Below are 19,523 nucleotides of genomic sequence, written 5' to 3' on the forward strand. Positions count from 1 at the left end.
GTTTTCATCCAAAAGCGAAATAAATAGGTATCTGGATTTTGTCTTGGGAGTGTAAAATTAATCGTGTACGTATTTTGGGTGGGCGCTAGACTGCCGCCTCACAGTTTGTTTCTGTTGAGGTTGGAAAAGTGCCAGCCAAGATTCAGACAAGGACAATTGTTGGGTGCAAATAACAAAATAACACCGAGACATTATAATGCCCAATTACTCCTAAAGTGAACATGTAACAAAACAATACAATATACTGAAGGGGATTCATCTGGGATAATATTAATAGTAACTCTAGTAACACCATAATGAAAGTTAACTGCGCAGATAGCATGTCTTCCAGTGCGCAAGAAATGAACTTGATCAATTTTCTCAGTTATACGTAGTTGTTTTCATTAATCTCAAACTACAATGAGCAGACAGTATTGGCTAGTTTTTAATATTCAATTAAACCCTGCGAAAACTAAGCCATAATAGATAATAGTCAAAAAATACTCGTCCATCTATAAAATATCTAGAATTATACAATTAAATCATACATAACTTTGAATATTTTATAGATAGAATAATATTTTTATCTATTATAGTTTGGTTAGGCAGGACTTAATGGATTAAAAAAATGAACCAACAATATGTGTAATAATGTATTCCTGATCCAACGAAAACTAATAAGTATGAATAAAAAGGTGTGCATAATTTTGTTGAATCGCCCAAAATATACCAAAACTATTATGGTTTAGTTAGGCAGGTTTTAATTGATTTTTAAAAACTAACCAATACCATCTGTAAATAAATTGTAGTTCAATAAAAACAAATACGTACGACTAACAAAATGCACTATCTACGGCGTATATAAACAGCCTACCTCCACCATTCGCTACTGGTATTTTCTCAACATTCCTTTAAAGTAAAATCTAGTCCTGGCAAGGAAACTGACGAGTGAAATATATTCTTATTCGTATTATATTCCAACTGAGGAGTGGACGCCGATGAAATGGTATCATGATTTAAAAAAATAAAATAATGGAATATTCCAATGGATTTAAGTTTTGTACTATTCCATTTGAGTTGTTTTTGCGACCCGAGTTTCGCCTTTCGGCATTTTCAGGCGCTGTGTACACTCACGAAAGGCAAACATACACTGACAAGGAACACTCTTAACACTAGCTTATATAATAAATCAATACAATAAAGTAGGTAAAAACTCCATTACCTATCTATCAAGTCAAGGGTCAACAATAAAAAAAATACAACAAACAAATTATGAATAGTTAAAGTGTTAAACTTAAAAACTAAAGACTTTAGTTTTTACGTTTTTAGGTTTTACACTTAGTGTAAAACCTAATTAGTACAAACCCCTATCCTATAATACACTCGTTAAGCACTATTATTATAATAAATCGTCAAAGCCTAATAATAGATCATTAGTATTTATAAACAATAAATATACTATACTCAAGAAAAGTGTAAATCGTCAATTCTAGGAACAATGGTAATGTAATTATTAGTAATTAGTAATGTAAAAATTAATGGAGTTAACTAAGTTACCTACTTTATTGTATTGATTTATTTATATGTCAAGCTAGAGTTAAGAGTGTTCTTTGTCAGTGTATGTTTGCCTTTGGTGAGTGTACACAGCGCCTGAAGATGCCGAAAGGCGAAAGCCGGGTCGCAAAAAACGACTCAACTGGAATAGTGCAAAACTTAAATCCATTAGAATTCAAATTCTATCAAGTACCTTCGGTCGATAGTATTCATATAATGGAATATTGTATATTAAAAAGTAAAAGCTCTCCGGTAGATATCGATATGCAATAGATTTGATGAACTCGTAAGTGAAAAACAATTATCACTATGCGTGGTCAACGGTCATGTGTGTTTCGCAAATTGACCACCTACTCCACTATTAGCGCACGTGTCGCTGGCGCATGCCAATTCACGATGTTACGTTATATTATTAATTTGTGTGGTGTTTTCCATCAGAAGGAGAGCTTTCTCGCCCACTGTGACTTAGCATTTCAAGGGCGCTTTATCTCAGTGGAATAAAAACGAGTTTATTAACGGTGGCTCTGTGGTCGAATGAATAGACTGCCGAACAGAGGTATTTTCCTATGCCGTGAAATAAACAAAAAGCACGCATATCAAACTATTATATATTTTAATTCTATTAACAATTATTTAAATTTAATTATTTTTATCAATTAAAGAACATTATTCTTTATTGCATATTATACATACTATTGAACAACCTCAGAAGGGCGGACATGCTCAGCGTAAGTCAAAATGGAGCTTTTATTGTATTTTCAAAGCATGATCCTCGACATTCCTTAAACTTTGTAGATAATCTATTAATATAATTTTGAAGCCTTATTATCCTTTAGGTATATTTATTTTAAAAATTTGATGACTTCATAAAGTATTTTTATTACATAAAATTGTATTCTTTTAAACCTCTCGCTTTAATGATTTAGAATATAGTCATATTTCAATACATGCATGTGCAGTGGTGTTAAGATTTTTTACATTTATTAATTTTTAAACGCATTTATAAAACCATTAGTATAATTTATGTTGACATTATTATAGTGAAATATTTACGATAAAAAATTATATTGATAATGTCTGTGATCCCAAATTTGACAAGAATTAGGCATTACATTATTTTACCTAACCAATTTTTTTTTAAACGGTACATGTTCAAACATGCGGGTTAACATGATCTTACTCCCTACTTCAGTTTTAGTTTGTCAATTTATGGCTACGGCCGTATGTTGTAGCTTAACCACTGGGGAATGCCAAAAGAAATGGCTTATTTCAAAAAAACACTACCTTATTCTTAGGTCAATAATTATTATAAAGCAATCATTATTCGTAGGACGTTTATCAGACTTGAATGGTCAAAGACATAGCTTATAATTAGTATCTTTAGAATTATCTTCAAATGTGTAAATCTTGCCCATTTTTTGAATAATAAAATGCCTAATTCTTGTCAAATTTGGGATCACAGAGATTATCAATATAATTTTGTATCGTAAATATTTCACTATAATAATATCGACATAAATTATAGTAATAGTTTTATAAATGCGTTTAAAAATTAATAAATGTAAAAAATCTTAACACCACTGCACATGCATGTACTGAAATATGACTATATTCTAAAACATTAGAGCGAGAGGTTTAAAAGATTACTATTTCATGTAATAAAAATACTTTATACAGTCATCAAATGTTTAAAATAAATATAAATGATAATAAGGCTTCAAAATTATATAAATAGATTATCTACAACGTTTAAGGAATGTCCAGGATCATGCTTTGAAAATGCAATAAAAGCTCCATTTTGACCTACGCTGAGCATGTCCCCCTTTTATGCAGAAATAAATTATTATGGAGAAAAATATGGATAGCAATAGGAAATTCCTCTAGGAATGTGGTGATCAGATGTAAAAACAATAATTTGGTCACCAGTATTCTTCAAAATATTACTATTTTCAATAAGGAGAAGTTGCCTGTAATGAGTTCATCAAGAAAATTTGCCAAGGCATGGCGATAGATTCACACCACATGGCATTCCTAGATAAAGAGAAACGGAATAAAGCTATTCTACCTTTTGTATGTCTGGTACTCCAGTTTGTCAGGTTACCTCTACGCCCTGGAATTAATGTGATATTATGGGGGTACTATAAAACAATATAAAATTCCCCTAATTTGAGTAACGCAGAGTAGAGCTGCGCTTTGTAGATGTCTTTGAAAAGGTTGAGGGACTTAAATGTGCCCTAGCATTGAAGAGCTCAACCATTCTTCGGGGAAGAGGCGATATATCGGATCGCAGAAAAATAATAACCATTGGTTTTTCAATATTATGTAATATGATCATGGCCCCCACATCCTGAAGCGGGCCCCCTACCTATCGTTAAGGATAGAGGCAGTGTGGTGCTCTACAGTAGCGTTTTCCAAATGGTGTACGCGATAAAATTAATGTGTATATTTAGTGTTTTTTTGCATATTTTAATACTATATATAATTTAATGAGTTGTCGAGTATCGATACACAATTAAAAATTGTATCGTAGGTACAACCAGATAATTTTAAATAACATTACTGAAGGAAAATAACGCCGCAAGCGACTTTTTTTACTATTAGAGCAAATTTGTGATGTGTCGTGTCATCATCCAGAGACTGCAGATAAAGGAACGGCTCTCAACAATATGTCTGAGACGAATTCTACAGTTTTTTTGGACAAATTGTCCCGCGCGGAGCGGGAAACCTGGAGAGACTGGTGGTTTTGGGTGGCCTCCAGAGAAGGCGAAGCAGAGGAAGAGCGTATGCGCGCTGGAGCGACCAAGTGAACGAGCTGACAGGAGCACCATTCATTCTGCCCTGCGAGAAGCGGAAGATCGGTCGCTCAAGGGATGGAAAAATTAAAAAGTGGTCACGATCCTCAGCCACGAGTGTACGACCAAGAAGAAGTTTATCTCATTTATCTGGTCGACTCTGGGCCCATGAAATATATATAAGATTATAATAAGGGATATTAATTAATAAATTGTGATCGTTTTCAGCAATTATGACGTTTAAGCTACTAATTGCTCTTGTTTGCAATGAAATCGGCAAGTCTTCGAGGAGAGTGTGCGGTCTGCTGGGAACCATTTAGACAGGACGTTCGCCATCTTTCGACCGTAACAATGTGTTATACATAATAATAATATAACCGAAGGCTGAGCCCCACTCTTAAAGAGAAGAGAAGATGTGGTGAACAGATATAGCCGGTCGAAAGATAATTTTAGATATTTCACGCTATGCAGTGTAGGGTCACCATCGTCTTTGATATTATTTATTTACCATTAATCAGAGGTATTACCCATGAAATCATCTTCTTCTTCTTATTCTTCTTATAGCGCCCGTACACATGCATGGATTTACTTGCACCAATAGTGTGTATTTTAAGACGTTGTTTTTACCTACCAAAAATACGAAGCTTGCAATTTGAGACACTTTTTTGATAATTTACAATTTCAACTGTGTTAATTAATAAATAAGTATCTGAAAACATTAAAAAGAAAACTTTTTTTTATTTTAAATCAAAGATAAACTTACAATTATTGTAAAAAATGTAATGAAATGTGAATTTGTTGAATTGGACCCCATCTGATTATTACATATATTTTTATGGTCGTATATATTATTAAAATTTAGTTTATTAAGTTTTCTAAGCATAGCCTAAATTTTTTTTTGACTAATTCATAGTTTTAATATTTTTATTATATCTATTTTAAAAACATCGATTTTTATAAAAAAAATATAAATGTGTATAACTTGAAATCCTTTTTATTTTTATCAAATCGAGCTTCAATATTGGGACCATACCTAAATAAAATGTTTTCAGATACATATTTATTAATTAACACGGTTGAAATTGTAAATTATCAAAAAAATGTCTCAAATTGCAAGCTTCGTATTTTTCCGCTAGGTGCCTCCGGTAGGTAGAGGTATCACCTTAAACTATCGCTATAATAACTGTTTATACGTAAAAGTGCTGACTGTGCAATCTCATACCTCGTTAACACGTGCATAAATTTTCTGTCGACAGTAAGTATTATCCCGGCCATAACAAGAAAATGTATGGGTAAACATTTATTATCCTGCAGTTGCAAGCGTGCATGCATGAATCATAAAATATTGGAAGCTTCTGAATTTCCATGCGACAGTAGGGATTTTTTCGATCTGCACCTGGGCATTAGAACGATATTGGCGAACCTGTCGGCAAAAAAAAACGAACTGAGAAATGAGGTTAACCGATTTTCACTACCTGTCAAATAGTACCATAAAATGACAACATCGCGTCTTGCTTACTTTTGAAGAATGATGTTGTAGAGATAGTCAGCACTTTTACGGGTAAACAGTTATTGTCACGATAGTTTAAAATATGGACTATTTTTTCCAGTAAATCCAAGCATGTGTACAGGCGCTTTCATTCTTCAAACGTAAGCGAGACGTGATATCGGCATAGTGTGGTGCTATTTGACAGATTCAGACAGTTTCGGACAAGTTCGTAGATAATCGGTAGACGTCAAAATATTCTGTTCGGTGTAGTTCATATTTCTTCCGGCAGGTTCGCCACTATCGTTCCACTGCGCATGCAATTTTTGCATACTATCTTGCAACTTGCACGATAATACGTATTCACACGTGAATTTTCTTGTTATGGTCGCGATAATACGTACTATCAACAGTAAAATCCATGCAAGTGTAAACGGGGTATTAGTGCTTGCCGAATTCTTATGGTCCAATGTCGTCAATTTGATGTGAATATAGAACCCAACCTCTTGCGTATTTTGTTTTGGTATATGATTTTAGTAATTACATTATAACTGAATTATAATATATTATGTCAAATAGCCTAGGAAAATAAATTTTGGAAAACACCATTGTATTAGATACTAAAAATATTATAGTTACTATATATATCGTTAGTGTTTAAAATTTAAATGATAGTCACACACTAGTACCTTTGTTAATACATTTATTATAGTTAGCGGAATAGCAGTTCGTCCTTAAAGTAAATAAAATATCCAAGCACTAATGCTATAAATTCAAAATTCCATTGTAATTATAACGATATTTTAACATAAAATCGAATGTCTACGTCTGGCGTAGACGTGCTACGCTTTCGTACTAACAACAATTAAATGGTGTTAAATAGATGGAATTCATTAATGAATATATTTCTATCATATTTATTTTAAAAAAATCTTTCCATTACATGACATTAAAATGTTGTAAATACAGGGCGTACCCTATTATAAAAATTTACCACCGAATAATATAATAAGTATGTATATTGAACTAAATGCCACAAAAAAATAGTTATATAGTACCTACCTATTTGAATAAATTTAAAATAATAATAAAGGTCTTGATTATTGATAACATAGCTATAACCATAGAGGTATTAAATAACTATAACATATGATAATTTTTTTATTTAAAAATTATTTCGTTGGTGAATTTCTGTAATCCATTATTTTTTATGGTATTTTTTCATAGTGCAGTCAACCCTGCTATTGTTTTGCATAATTATGCTTATGAACTTTTATTTGATTACTATAAATAATTATTAAATGATAATGTCACCTGTCAACAATATCTGTCATCTGTCACACTATTATAAGAGTATCATATCATTTTTGTTTTATTTAATGGCCCTGTTAAAATAAATGATTTCTCTATCTTCGTGTCAGTTTATTTAGAATTTACGCTTGCATATAATACAAAATACGTTTTTAGATATTCATTTTGGTTTTCTCTCATGCGTTATAGATAAATTAAGACAAATATATAATATTTGATTATTAATTTCTTGACTCTTGTCTTTATTGAATGAACAATTAATTATCCATGCCTACTGTAGAGATTATAATTTGATTAGATCATTGTGTATGTGATAATTATTAAAGCTTAAAATATGTAAAATTGTATCATAAATTTTATAAATATTGTGTTGTAAAACTGTATGTTAACAATAAAATTGTAAATATCTATTAAAACGAAACCGCTCTTGTGGGTCTATTCTTTACTTATCGACCACTAAAGTGATAAATATTATCAAATTTAGGGTAGATTTGTATCAAAGTATTAGTACTTATTGTAACAATTACAATAAGTTGGTTGTAATTGTTGCAATAAGTGCTATATTTTAACAGCACCTCTCTTTGCTGTGATAAAATTTAGAGCGTGATAGACAGTTTTGACTGTTTAAACGGATAACTTATTGTAACAATTATAATACCTCAATACAAATATGTAATAAATACTATCACTTTAGCGGTCGATAGTTGCCTTGTGTATAGAATAGACCCGTTGATAATATAATATAATAATTGTACGGAAAATAAAATGAGTGTTATTTCTATTAATTATTCAATTTTGTAATAATATATTATAGCTGGATTTATTGTCATGGATTTTTATAAATTGTGATGACCCTAGCTTTAAAATACCAAAGTTTTGATCTAAGCTTAATCCGTGAACGTCCGAAAGAAAATCGTGTACGAAAATTCACACGTAGGTAATCCTATTAACATGCGATGGAGCGTATTATTTTTGGTGAATTTTTATTAGAAAGCTTTTTGTAGATGTCGTATTTTATGCTTCGAATTGACAGGCCATGATATTTTAAGTAATAAAATTAGAAGAAACTTTTTGGCTACTCGGTTAAGTAGCGTTGTTAAAACGCTTTTTTCGAAAACTAAGCAAAAAATTGCAAATATATGTGTATTCGAATTAATGTCCTATTAATATTATATTTTTGTAAATAGTTTACACCCACGGTGGCCGCATATCTTAAGTGTTGAACTATCGCGCCGTGGGTCTTAGTCTCGAATCCTGGGTCTGACAACTACAAGTACACATAAATTGTTTTTTAATTTGTCTGTGAGTCAGGGTATGGACGTAATAGGTAGAGCAAGTGGCTGACATCCATTTCTTGTAAAAAACAAAAAAAAAGTGTTAATACAAACCTCTACCCTGTGGAGGCCCATATGATCCTATTAGGATCGGACATGGTCGAAAAAAAAATTACAAACTACTTTAAGGCGTGAGTTAGTTAGAGATTTTTAAATATACGTCAAATATATTATAATCAATGAATTATCAACAGCATACTATTATTTTTATATATTTAATAATTTATTCGGCTACAAAACATTCAAATCGTTAAAATATATTCTATAATATTTTATGACAAAAATGAATAAAATGAAATAAATTTATCGGATACTTTATTATTAATTTTTTTAACCATATCCGATTATAAGAAGATTATAATAGAGTGGAGGTTTTTTTGAAGTGATTTTTTTTACGAGAAATGGATATTAACCAATTATTGCTCAACCTATTAGGTTCATACTCTGACTTCAAACACACATTGAAAAACAATATTTGTATTTGCGAGATCTAGGATTCGAACCTAGGAACAACGATATTATAAGCCGACGATAAGCCGTTCGGAAATCGTGGGTTGATTGATATATATAATTAGCAATTTATTATTTTGTTTTAAACCGAAATCCCTAGCTAAAAATATATGAAGGTACTTATTTAAAATGTTTCATAATTAGAATACGTACGTATTCACTACTTGTATGTGAATAATTTTATTATTTAATAAGTACAAATTTCCTGCCAAAAAACCTATATTTGACAACAAGCAATAAGAAAATTTAAGCTTTATTTACAAAATATTTTTACCGACACTGCCTAAATACTCGAGGAAATTAAATACGTATCTGCAAATTAAAACAATTTGAAACTATGATATTGTAGTAAATAAATGTATCGAAGATTTATATGGTTTCTAAAAATTAAAAAAGTTTTGACGCACTCCTCAACTTATTGTAATATTGAGGTACCGACCTAGTATGTAAATAATGCAAGAAGAATTTCTTAGTATAACGCATGCTATATTTATATTTTATTCTAAGCGTATGAAAATAATAATTATGTTGTCATAATAATAGGTGAGAAATTTATTTTTGTACCGAAAAATGTAAAACAAACGTTATCACGACTGGCGAGTGGAGACCTCTGTGAAAATTTTCCTGAAACGATTTATCGGTGCAGAAGTTTTCTGCGTGAAAATTAAAAAACTTTCAATTTTCATCGATAGGCGTGGAATGTTTTGGTAAAATTCTTAATAAATCTGTCATTGATATTTTGAATTGATCTCTAAATACATATTAGAATAATTAATATTTATTATAAATTTGATTTTATTCGATTAATTCATAACTATCATATTTCAGTTATTATTATATAATATTGTTTATTCGTGATATCAATATAAGATAGATCACGATTTCAGTACCTACTTTGACAGGCTATCGGTGAACATTTATAAGCCAAGTATCCTGAATCATTTTTCACAAGATATTTTTATTCCTCTAATAAATACAAAGTAATGATGTTTTGTTATTTTTTGTTAATCCCTTTATATGAAAAAAAACTAAACTCTATCTACAAGTCACCTAAATGAAAATCGAAATTTATTTATACAAATTCAACCGAAATTACATATAGAAATAAGTACATTAACTTAGTAATTACGAAAATATTTTTCCATTAAAAAATTACCTCACTGGTTGGAAACAAAATGTATCAATTAACATAAAAGGTTTAACAGGGCTGTATTTTTTTTGTCAAGTTTGCGATGTCTAGTTTACTTCCGTTGCCCTTCGACGTACATAGTGACCAGAAACGACACGTGCACGGATGATACAAAATACTGTATAAAAAATGGGGCGACATTTTGGCGCTGCCCAGGGGCGGCATTTTGTCTAGGGACGTCACTGCTCACGATGGTCGCGCGGCTTAAGTATTGGCCTCTCGCGTCGTGGGTCCAGGTTCGAATCCTGGGTCTGGCAAGTACACACATTGTTTTCCAATTTTTGTATGAGTCAGAGTATGGACCTAATAGGTTGAGCAAGTGGCTGATATCCATTTCTCGTAAAAACAAAATCTGTCAATACAAACATCCACTCTGTGGAGGCCCATATGATCCTATTAGGATCGGACATGGTCTGAAGAAGAAAAACGTAGGTATATGATATATACCGTATATTATACTGGAGATAGCCATATTATAAAGCAACTCGTGACTTATTAAATACATAATACGTAAAGTAATATATACCTACCCCAATATTATTTCATTCAGTTGATCAGTGACTTTCTGATTTTTTTCTCATTCTATGTCGTATCATGTGAATTTTGGTAAATTTCCAAATAAACAGTACTTAAGCTTATGATTCACATATTTAAATGTCAAATTTAATACTTGCCTTCTAGAATTATCTTTATTAAAAATATTTTATAGGTGCCGAATTAATGTCAAAGAGACGTCATAAAAAAGAGAAAAGTGAACAAGAAATGATCCGATGTGGACTTGATAGATCGTGCATTTATTAAATCAACTTGACAGATATACAGTTCAAGAGCTATGTTAATATTACATATTATTTTGTGTAACTAATGTCATCTTATTTCTTATACTGAAAACATTGTGTGAAATTTCCAACGATAAAAGATAATAATAATTAACCTACGTTTTTAATTAATTATTCTATCTATAGAACTCTTTATAATGAGGTTTAAAACAAAGTTTCTTGTTAATTCTACGATAACTGAGTTATTTATATTTACTGCCTGGAAGAGATGTCAATATGCACAACTCAACTATTATCATAAAATTAACAAAATACCTTTAACACCATTAACTTCTTCTGCCTGTCTATATTACTATAAAAATAAAGGTTGTGATCAGTGACGTCCCGTGGGGGTAGGCTGATTGAACGTCGCTTGGGGGCGGCAGTTACTCAAGGGCGGCAAATCGAGGAGAATCATTTGGCATATATAGAAATAGCTACCTAAACTGAGTACTAATAACGAAAATATCTTTATTTAAAAAAAATCACCTCACTGGTTGGAAACAAAATGTATTAATTAACATAAAAGGTTTAACAAGACTGTAATTTTTTGTCAGGTTTGCGATGTCTAGTTTACTTCCATTTTCATTAGACGTCCTTGGTGACCAGAAAGGACACGAGCACGAATGATAAAAAATATTGTATAAAAAATGGGGCGGCATTATGGCGCTGCCCAAGGGTGGCATTTTGTCTAGGGACGTCACTGGTTGTGATCGAGAATCCTCGAGAAATAATCTTAAAAGGCCAATCTCGAGAAATTAATTTCTTATTATCAAATGATCCTTTATTACACACCTACTCTATGATATAATATTGATATTTTGTTATTCATTGCGACTGTAAGCTCTACATAAATGTTATCAGCAAGTTGTAAATGATCTGTTATTTTCAAATTACTCATAATTACTATTCCAAGTCTATTATAATTTTTGCGTTTAAAGGCGGACAATAATTCAGGCCAAAGTACCTATTCAAAATATTAAGATTGTCCAAGATTTTCCAGGAGCCCATTTTTTTAAATGCTTATAATTTGAAAACTGCTCCAAACACATTTTAAATTAAATGTCACCTCTACTCAATGACATTAATATGGACGAAGCATCTGGAAAAAAATATGACACTCACTTTTTTGTCGGGTCTGCCGAATGGCGTAATCTGTTCTAACGCCATTATAATAAAGGTGATATTGCTATAAATTCCCGATGCGTTTTGTCGGGTCTGCCGAATGGCATAATTCATATTTTAATATCAATATCGCTCGCTCAAATGAACATTGACTTTAGAAACACTGTTCTAACGCCATTACAATAAAGGTGATATTGCTATAAATTCCCGATGCGTGATATCGCATAATGGAAATTGTGAAATTTTGTCACGTGACGTCTACCTATACATGTGCGAATGTCGCGATTCGTCGAATTTACTTGATAGCTACTGTACTGAGTGCGTTGTCCATTAATAATGTCATTGTGTCATTGCCTCTACTCATACAAATTTTAAATATGCATAATACCATAGGTACATAACACTTTTAGCCATAATATATACATTTTCTTAAAAGAATATACAATCATACCCAATCAGACATTTCAATTACTTTTTAAGTTACAATAATCTATATAGATACTAAAATTCTCATTTAATTAATTAAATTTAGAATTAATTTAAATAAATACAATAGGTATGTGGCTATTTTTTTAATTTATTTTTAAATATGTATAAAGTTTTCGTGCAATAATAAATTTATACTACCAGGTTTAACCTATTACTATATCAATCAATTAATAATATTTCTTACTGATAACATGGGACAGCAAAGAGTTATGTATTTGGATTCCCATTAGTGTTGCTGTGGAGACGTCTTGGAGAGATCCAGCTTTGTGGAGAACATTTTCAGACACCATTTATATTTATTTCGTATAAAAAAATAACAAAAAATGCCGTTTGCACAATCACATTTTCACTTCACTTCATTATTTTTTTTGTATCACTTTTAAAATTGTAATTGATATTTTTTCTTCGAACCATTTCAGTATTATTAAAATATTATTATTACAAATCACTAATCATAATTAAGTTGTATGCATCATTTATTTTAAGTTTTTTCTCTCTTAGGACCTCAATAATGAAGCACGTATTTTATTTATTGTTTTGATTTATAAATCAAAAAAATGATTGTTTCTTTTTAGGCTGAAATTAATAATAGTGTACTACAGATAAGTGAAAGTGTATTTTCAGACCCCGTTATAAATAAATATTTTGATTAATGAACATGTACTGTAAACAGATTAGCGTTCATTTAATTTCCCACAATATTTATTTTAGCAAAGCTTTTAATATAATGTTTACTTAAAGCATTCATTTCAAACATCGGTAATAGCTTTTATTACAACAAATGTTGTTGTTTTTGATCTCATTACCAATCGGTTAATCAATGTAAAACTTTGATTTACCAATATATCACAAAAATAAGACATCGTATAAAGTAAACTTTGTAAACTTTTCGTATAGAATATTATAATATAGGTATATTACAATCAATATTGGGAGTTATTGATTTAATACCTGTCATATTATAAGAATCAATATCAATTCACTTATAATGCGTCATGTGTACTCAGGGAAAGTTCTATACAACAAACAGATTAGATAAGTAGATCATTGTGATATAAAATAATTACAAGATAAAAAGAACTCTTTATATATCGCGTTTTTAAATTTTCTGTTTAATCGTATAAACTAGACAATTCTATGTATTAATGAATACTTTTTTTTGTACTTGATAGAAATACTGAATAAATATAGAATACTGAAATGTCATTTTGACATTTCATATTGATTTCGATAGTAACGCACGTATATATTAATAATTTAGTTGCTAGGACCCCCTTAGCAACCAATAATAGTGTTTTACTTTTTACGAATTTATTCCGAAATAACTTCCCATACAAAATAGAATTAACTGAAAATGAATTCAATTCTGTTTAAAGATGGCTAAAAGTATTAAAAGAATGCATTGTCATCGTGTTTTGATATATTCTAAAAGTTTCAAATGTCTAGCTAGTCGGCAAGTTAGTTAAAAATCGATTGCAAGATTTGTATTGGACAAACAAGAAAAAATTTGTACTGGACAAACAAGAATATGAGCTAATAAAAACGTGGTAAAATAATTGGTTTTATCGTAATTTAAATATTATTACACATTTTAATTTGCAATCAATTATATTCTAAAACAAATGAGTACCTACATAATATATACAAAAATGCTAATATCGTTTTAAAATTATGTATATTTTTAATGTAACGTGATACCAAATTGCTATTCTTCAAAGAGGTATCTACATTTATTTTTTTAAACAGATTTTTGAAAACATGTTTTGAAATAAATAATTAAACTTCATTCGGAATATTTTTATGATTAAAAATGTAGACATACAAAGCACTTTTCTTTATTTTCAATGATTAATTTATTGTTTCTTCCAATTCTTTGTAGATGGTCACAGCAGTGGAAACTGACCCAATGTCCTGAAATAAAAAATAATGGAATCAATTAGTAACATTACAGGAATACCAATAATATAGATCTTTTTTAATAGATCGTATTTTTTCAAGACGATTGATACATTTTATTAGGCCGCTTGCATAAAAATAATCATCGAGCTTAAATATTGGGACCATACCTAAGTAAGATTTCATATAAATAAAAAGGATTTCAAGTTATACACACTTATATTTTTATAAAAATCGATGTTTTTTTTAAATAAATATAAAAAATATTAAAACTATGAATTAGTAAAAAATATGTACGAGAAAAAATAGAAAACTTAAAACTAAACTTTAACTTTTTTATTGTTTGTTTAGTTTATCTTTGATTTAAAAAAAATATTTTTCTTTTTAATGTATTCAGATACATTCATTAGTTAATACAGTTGAAATTGTAAATTATCAAAAAAATGTCTCAAATTGCAAGCTTCGTATTTTTCCGCTATGTGTTTCTGCTTGTATAAACATCCCCCTTAATGCCGCGTAAAAGCTTCTGTTTTGTATCTAACATTTTAACCAAACATCTTTTTTATTTCACAAAAATGATGAACATTGGTATATTATATTAAATTTTATCCCTACAAAGTCCAAGTAAACTTTTTTTTTATTCAGCGAATAACTCACAAGATTTTAGAATGTAGCATTCTTTATTGAACTTAAATAATTTGAAAACACATCAGAATATTCGAATAAAATATGGTGCCAGACAGGACCTGAACCCATCAGATTCGATCCAATGTGCTTTATCAATTAACCACATGCACCTTTCCTAATTACCACAAAATTAACTAATAATCACACAACTGAAGTAAGTTCGAGTCCTGTCCAGCACCAACTATATTTTATTCATAATTTATTATAATATGTATGTTTTAAGGTGTTTCTAAATTATATATACCTATATAACAGTGACGAAGGGTGGAGGGAGGCTTTTAAGATTTGACATAAATAGTGCACACTAAACTTAGTTGTTTTCATTGAACTTAGAATACAATTTGCAGATGGTGTTCGTTAGTTTTTTTTTAATTCAATTAAATTCTGCCTTACTAAACCATAGTAGTTTAGGTTTGCTATGGGCGATCTGACGTAAATAGTGTTCACTTTTTCAGTCATACTTATTCTTTCTCGTTGAATTAAGAATACATAATATTACACGTGGTGTTCGTTAGTTTTTTTTTTCATTAATTAATCCATGCCTATACCAAATCGATACAAATATTCTTCTATGTATAAATATCTAAAATGACGTATGGTTTAAGGCTGTACATCAGTTGAGACACGGTCTAAAAAGATCGTGGCTAGGCGATGCGCGGATTGCGGGTCGCGGGTGCAAATGACGCATGCCAAACGAAATATAATTTGTCATATAAATCCAACATACGTCCGTTTTATGTTCTGTTTATTGCTGATCTCGCTTACCAAAGCCTACCGCACAACTTCTACTGACGCGCTTGCCGTACTCGCGGGGGTGCTACCCCTCGATCTGCACGTCCAAGTCAGAGGATCGATCACCCTCCTCTTGAGGGGGATCAGCACAATACTCGCCGGTGTCCATCTGACACCACCGCAGAGATCCGAGGACGTTCCTTACAGGAAGACTGTAAGTGACATTGTGTACAAGACCGCATTTGCGGCATGGCAGGCGAGGTGGACCGCCTCCCCCAAGGGGCGGCACACTTACCGTTTTTTTCCAGACGTATTCTGCAGGCACCAAACTAGAAGACTCTAACCTTCGCACTGGATTAGCCAGTTCCTCACCGGCCATGGCAACTTCGCCGCCAGACTCCACGAGTTTGGCTTGATAGTAGATGGGCCGGGTTGTACCTGCGGGCATGACCACCAAGATGTTGAACACATCCTCTGGGATTGCCCGCTTATGGAATTCGAACGAGCGGAGCTGTTTGCCAGGGTCCGTCCTCACACGGGCCCAATTGGTCATGGAGATCTGGTAGCAACCGAGGCCAACTTTGCGGCATTTGAGAAATTTGCAGCGTCGTATGGGGAGCGGGATAGTCCCGACTCTTCCGTAGACTCATCCATTTCAATTCGTGACACTCAGTATGCGGGTACACAAAGCGCTTAACGTCAGCGGACAGCAGAGCCAGTCCAAAAACAAACATTTTCTTTCTTAACTTTCTTCTTTAAGCACTACGGTGCATGGTTGCAGCATCAGTCCCGTGCAGCTCCGTCTCGGGACGGAATGAGCACTTAAAATCACTTCTTTCAGACACGTTTAAAGCGTCATAGAAAGCGGCCGTGCATATCCACGGTTGTGCATATATGACGGGTGGTGGTGGGCACTTTAACGTATGTTCTATTAGTAACAATAATAATATATTCATTGACATGTTTTCTTTTTAAAGTAAATGGGTAACGTTTTTAGTCATCTTTACACGATTTAAGAATTAATACGTCCGTCGCCATCACGAAACAAAGTGACGTATTTCCAGCTCGACGTTCTCTCTCAGAATGCGAGCGAGTCCAAAATTTCGTCGCGCCTATAGTTGAAAATTATTTGCCGTTTCACTGATGTATCACCTTAATGGTATAATTTCAAATATTTTATAGATAAATTAATATTTTCTGACTATTATCTACTATGGTTTGGATCATGGCCCCAAAATTCTAAAGCGGGCCCCTAGACCAGGATATTTGGCGGGATATAGACCAGGATATTATTATATCTCTAAGGTTAAGGGCAATGTGATGTTCCACATTGTGTTCACAAATGATATAATTGTGTATACAAATGGTATTCCGTGGAACCCCACTGTTCCTCGAGATTAAATGAAGAGTATTTTTAGTGTTTTTTTTTGTATTTTTAAATAAATTCACTTGGATTATTGAGTGGTCAACAATCGTCACTATATTATTAGGAAACACTGATTGCGACCCCCTTTTGAAGTAGTCAAGTAACATGCAAACCTTTGCCATAATAGATAAATAGCTATTTTATCTCATTACATATACATAATATTCTACACGTGAATATCAATCATTATAATATATTACATTAAGTTGCATCGCAGAGCAACATATTTTTTAATATTAATATTTTTTCAGTCAAAATAGCGCTATACTTTTTTTTCAATTAGAACTTAAAACTAAAGATTACATTTTTAAAAAACTAACGAATACTATTTACACATTGTAGTCATAGTTCAATGAAAACAATTACGTTTGAATGACAATGTTTAGTATGCACTATTTATGTTGCATCTTACAAAGCCTACCCAGTGACGTCCTTAGATAAAATGCCACCTCTAGGCAACGCCAAAATGCCGCCCCATTTTTTAATCATCCTTTCATAACTCCAATATCTTACTTTTAATCATAAATACACTATTTTAATAGTCTCAACATTCAAACATTAAAATAAAAAAAAAACTTTCCTGGCCCTTTTTGTTGCACAGTCAGTAACTATGTCATCCAAATCTAATTTAAATGCCATCTCTGCTTCGATAGACAATATTGCGAGTTCACCATTTCAGATATATTATTAAAAATACACCTGATAACTTCAAAAAGCGATAAGTCCACATTTGGTCAAAATCGAGAAAAAAATACGCACGTATTCTTTGTATAATTTTACACAATATGTATTGATCTAGAAATTCCAAAACGCGACACAACCCTACAAAAAAAAATATTTTAAGTCTTGATTTATTACAAAAAGCGCCAAGTCCGTGTTTCATATTATTTAAAGCTTGGTTGATTTCGCGCGTGTTTAAGTCAACCAATAAGGGAACGTTCAATATTGAAAAGGGCGTCTCCCATGCTGTAACATCTGGTAAACTCATGACAGTGCCACGGAAATATGTGCCTTATGCGGAGTAAATTAAAAAGTGAGGAACAAATAGCGCTACGTCCAATTTTATTTTGCCTATATTTATTACATTTAAGACTTTATCGGTTGAAACAAATTGCCATTTAGTTCTAATTTCGACATAGAATACAAAGGAAATCTCACGTTTAAACAAATAATTGAAGCTTGAAACATAAAAACGTGGTTTCCCGAAAATATTGAATTGTGGACTTATCGCTTTTTGTAATTAGACGCCTCAAATCTGCACGTATCCTTTCTGGTCAAGCTAAACGGAAGTAAACTAAACATCGTGAACCCAACAAAAAATACAGTCCAGTTAAACCTTTTATGTTAATCTATACATTTTGTTTCCAATCAGTGAGCTGTTGTTTTAATGGAAAGATATTTCCGTTGTTACCAAGTTTAGGTAGCCATTTCTATATATACCTAATGATTCTCCTCGACTTCGACCGCCGCCCTTCGAGTAATTGCCGCCCCCAAGCGACGCTCAATCTGCCTACCCCCACGGGACGTCACTGAGCCTACCTCCATCCTTCGCCACTACTATATAATTATAAAAGTATGTATTTTTTTCGTTATTTTTAATATTTTCAGTGTTCTATTAAATTTGCTCTTCATCATTATGTCGTATTCATTCATTTACGAATAGGCAGCGACTTGTAAATTTGCCAATTAATGTGAGTAAAAGCGTTACTGACTCGTATACATATGCATGAATCACCGTATTTCAATGCGTATGATTCGAATAAAATACAAATTATCAATCTTCGTAAATCTCCATGATTCAGAGAAAAAAATAACAAGGAACCAACATGAATTTTGATGTAAAAGCTTTTTCATTATATATTAAGGGCCCACATGCTCAGCGTAGGTCAAAATGGAGCTTTTATGGTATTTTCAGAGCATAACCCTTGACATTTTTTAAACATTGTAGATAATCTATTTTTATAATTTGAAGCCTTATTATCAAATGTTTAAAATAAATATAAAGGATAATAAGGCTTTAAAGTGATATAAATAGATTATCTACAATGTTTAAGGAATGTCCAGCGTTATGCTCTGAAAATACCATAAAAGCTCCATTTTGACTTACGCTGAGCTTGTGGGCCGTTAATATAACTGATAAAGCTAATCCATCACGTTTTTCGTTGTAATGTAATAGTGGTAAATTAATTAATAAC

General features: G+C 31.7%; 1 long non-coding RNA gene across 1 annotated transcript in view; it reads right to left on the minus strand.

The window, feature by feature from the left end:
* Window positions 1-13,054: 13,054 nt before the first annotated feature.
* The window catches only part of LOC147078109 (uncharacterized), a 54,897-nt gene continuing 48,428 nt past the window's right edge, over window positions 13,055-19,523 (minus strand). The window contains exons 2-3 of the long non-coding RNA XR_015072273.1: window positions 14,410-14,498; window positions 13,055-13,163 (exon numbers count right to left, since the gene is read on the minus strand). This is a non-coding gene — a long non-coding RNA (uncharacterized LOC147078109). The remainder of the gene's footprint in view (window positions 13,164-14,409; window positions 14,499-19,523) is intronic.

This window comes from Rhyacophila brunnea, unplaced genomic scaffold (genome assembly GCF_057557595.1).
Source record: "Rhyacophila brunnea isolate RB1 unplaced genomic scaffold, BYU_Rbru_1.0 scaffold_12, whole genome shotgun sequence".
Taxonomy (NCBI): domain Eukaryota; kingdom Metazoa; phylum Arthropoda; class Insecta; order Trichoptera; family Rhyacophilidae; genus Rhyacophila; species Rhyacophila brunnea.